The sequence below is a fragment of the Limulus polyphemus genome, unplaced genomic scaffold (assembly GCF_000517525.1).
Source record: "Limulus polyphemus unplaced genomic scaffold, Limulus_polyphemus-2.1.2 Scaffold440, whole genome shotgun sequence".
NCBI classification, from domain to species: Eukaryota; Metazoa; Arthropoda; class Merostomata; order Xiphosura; family Limulidae; genus Limulus; species Limulus polyphemus.
This window is the reverse complement of record NW_013666050.1, coordinates 215,201-219,454: the sequence shown is the minus strand read 5'-3', so window position 1 is coordinate 219,454 and position 4,254 is coordinate 215,201.

The following is a 4,254-nucleotide window of genomic DNA, read 5'->3' as shown; positions in this document are numbered from 1 at the left end:
CAATAAAAACGCAGCTTAAATATTGTTCATTGTAGATGTTACAAGTGTAAAAGAATATGGCGTAAAAGTCTTTGGAACTTTTTTTTCATGCATCTATGACTTAACATCGCGTTCTTTTCAATTATTTAGGCTGTTTTGTATTAGTTGTCCAATGAAATGTGCTGTCACGAACAACAAAGACAGATTGGATTTCTTTGCAATTTTGCACAATACAAAAGGAGTCTACGTTACGTCTTTATCACTATCGGATGTCAGCATTTTAGTTTGTGTTTTCAAAATAATTTACATACGTGTACAGTAGTGTATCCTGCAGGAATATTGTGTTCTTTATCACTATCGGATGTCAGCATTTTAGTTTGTGCTTTCAAAATAATTTACATACGTGTATAATAGTGTATCCTGCAGGAATATTGTGTTCTTTCATACAAAAAAAAATAATTTTTCTTCCGATATAATTACACGTGTACTTGCATATATTTTATAGGAAGTTTAATGTTTTAAATACGCGAAAGTTGCGTATATTATTCAAAATCTATATTTAGTCGTTATGTTCCCTTGTTTTTAGCGCAAAGTTACAAAAAGGTCCATCTTGGCTCTGTCCACCTCGGGGAACTAAATCCCGTCATCTACTGTATCGGATTTTTAGGTCCGATTGCAGGGGCACATTCGACCCCCCCCTCCCTTAACACTAGATTTTTACTCTTTTACTTTTGTTATTGTTATTGCTGTATCAAATGTTTCAGATTTCATGTTTAATTTGTTTTCCTTCTAAAACGATTGTTTAAAACTTCTGCTTCTCGGTATTGTAATTCTATCGAGTGTACCCTGCAAGACGTCTCCACGGGATATGTGCTAATAATGCTGTGTCCTGGTTGCTGAGGTTTTATTTAATCCACATAGATTTTTTTCTGGTAATACTTCCCACACTTACACGATGCCAGATTTATTTTCTTAGCGCCCGTAAATAAAATTTCGCATTGCCCTTTTTTAAGGCACTGTCCATATAATGGGATGATATAATCGGTTTTACATAACTACATACAAATCACTGATGTTGGTTTACAGAAAGACTTGCGTTCACAATGCAGTAATAATGCAATATATACAAATAAATGTATTTTAGTAAACATAAAATAAACCCATTGTTAAAATAAAATTATAAATTTATCGGAAAAATTCTGTAAAGCATAGCACTAAGTGGCCGTTTTAATAATATTATCTATTTTATTTAATGATGAGTGGTACTTTTGATTTTTTCATTAAGTATGATATAACACTCTAAGTTGCTCATCAGGTAGTTTTGTTGTTTTTTTTCTTATGATATTTGAGTGAGTTTTCAAGGAGTCTGTCAGATAACCGAGGGATGCTTGAATATGTATGTAAAATGGTTAAGTTTGTTGTAAGGGGATCTTTATAAGCTTTTGTGAGTATAAAGTTTCGTGTTCTCTGTAGATCTTCTAACTCTCTGTTAGAGCCCCCCAGTGGCACAGCGGTATGTCTGCTGACTTACAACGCTAGAAACCGGGTGGGCAGAGCGCAGATAGCCCATTGTGAAGCTTTGTGCATAATTACAAACAAGCAAACTCTCTGTTAGAAACGATCAGCCATGTCCTATTGATGTATTCTATAATTTGCCTAATGTATGTTTTGTATATTTTGAGTGTAGTGTCTGGTGAAGGTCCTTGATTATTACCTGTCAGACGCACAAGATACCTTGCTCTAAGCCAAATATGATGTTTGATATTCTTAATAATTTCAATCCACGTTAGTTTTGAATCGTAAGAATTTTGAAGATGTGGCGATTTCCAGGAGTGTCCTGTCTAGATATAGTTGGCGTTTTGTTCTACTTTCTTTTGATGATTATGTGAGTAATATTACCCGTGTTTTATGGGAGTTTATTTCAATCCTCCATTTGTTACAGAATTATTCTATTTCGTTTAATAGTGGTTGTATGTTGTATGATGCTGCGAACTGTGAGCATTGTGTTGAATTTGAGTCTATTAGAAGCATTTCGTTTATATACATGATGAACAGGGTAGGGCTAAGTACTCCTCCTTGTGGGACTCCTGCCTCGGGGGTGAAGATATCCGAGAAGGTGCCTTCCAAGTTTGCTTTGATGTTCCCATTCTTCAGGAAGTTTGTTAACCAACAAATAATTTCTGTTGAAAGTCTCATTTTGGACAATTCATATCTAAGACTTTTGTGCCAGATTTTATCTTGCAGTGGTTTTTTATTAAAATGCTGTAAATTAATTAAGTGATCAGTAGTTTGTCGGTATTTTCTAAAACCGTTTTGAACTTCTGGTTGTTTGGAAGTTAATTCTAGACAAATGAGTAATCTGTTGTTTAGTAATTTTTTCCAGCAATTTTCCCATACAATTGGTTTGATTGATAGGTCTGTAGTTTTCTGAGTTATTCGCTGTTTCACCCTTCTTCGGAGCATAAGAACATCAGCTTGTTTCCAAGCGGTCGGTATATAGTCTGATTTAATAGCTAGATTAAATACTGCTGTCATGTGCTTGTACAATCTCAAAGGCCTCTTTTGTATTTGTATGTTTTGTATTCTGTCCTGGTGCTATATTTTTTAATGTTGCTTATGAACATCTGCGGTTGTGGTTGGTTTGATTAATTGTTTTGTTATGTGGTCGTATTCACCTGGCGTTGTTGGTTTTACTGTTTGTTTGTTTTTTGAATTTCGCGCAAAGCTACACTAGGGCTATCTGCGCTAGCCGTCCATAATTTAGCAGTGTAAGACTAGTCATCACCCCCCCCCCCACCACACACACCGAACTCTTGGGCTACTCTTTTACCAACGAATAGTGGAATTAACCGTCATGTTTGATGTGACGGGGATTCGAACCCGCGACCCACAGATTGCGAGTCGAGCCTGGTTTTAGTTTGAGGTGTGTTCGAGTTGAAGTTGTATGTGTATAGATGGCTATTAATTTACACATAATTATTTACAATGTTAAGAAAGCGATTATTCGTGTTGGGTTCGTCTGATATTTTAAAGATTTTTGTATCTTTTCTTTAAAATCACTTTTATTATTATGTTTCAGTGTTGGAAATGTTTATGTGTTTATTCAATTATTTTTAGTTACCCTTTATATATATATTTGTTTAAAATTCTTTAGAATCTGTTTTTGTGTATAATTGTGAAAGTAGATGTCCCAGTGTTATGATTTTAATTGTTTTATTTCATTTCTGATTTGGTTTCTTAATGTATTGGTCTTACGTTTTGTTTGGTGATCTCTTGTATTTTGTCTATTAGCAGCCTGTGTGGTTGTTTCCATGGTGTGTAATTGTTAGAGTTTTTTTATTTTTGGAATTTATTATTCTGCTGTGTTTATAAGGACCCCGAGATTGTTGATCAGTAGCAGTTTACTTCTTGTTTGATGTTTGTTCTTGGAGAGGTTTGGTTGGAAGAAGTATATTAAGTTCTTTTTCATACTTTAGCCAGTTATCTTTTTTTTTATAGTTACATTTTTCTGAGAATTTTGGTTTGTTTGTGTTTGGTGCGAAATCAAAGACACCCCAAATCGGCAATTTGTTGCTGTCGGCGTCTTCACAGACATTGAATTATAAAAGATGGAAGAACAAATGTAGAAGACATACAATCATTCAGTATGTCACTGATATGATGAAAATTAGTGGTTTGTTGTGTTATATCATTTAATAAAAATGTGTCTGTCTCATCCATAAAATACAGAAGACGTATTGCATTTGTATCTGTTACTCTACAGCCAAAACTGATGTTTGCACTCTTGAGATCTCCAATAATTATTTATTTGCTATTGTGTACTCTAATATTATTTAGTAGCTGTATATCAATCGATGCGCTTTGAGAGCTGTAAATTCCTGCTATTGTTTGATTATTGCGCTGCAGGCTGTCGCATGCTATATTTTCATTTGTAGAGTTAAAATATGTTGTATTCACAGAGAGGTATTTTTTATGTCATATCATCATTCTTTATTAGGTCTATCTTTCTGAACTATGTGATAACTCACCATATTGTATTTTTGCTGTTTATAAATCATACTTTCGGTAATGAAGATCATATCAGCTAAAATATGATTTGCGATGTCTTCGATCTCGAGCCGTTTGGAGGCGAGACTGCTCTATATGTTAATGTGGAGAACAATGATTTGGTTTGTTTGGAATTTCGCGCAAAGTTACACGTCCCTAATTTAGCAGTGAAAGACTAGAGGGAAGGCAAGTTAGTCATCATCACCCACCGCCAACTCCTAGGCCACT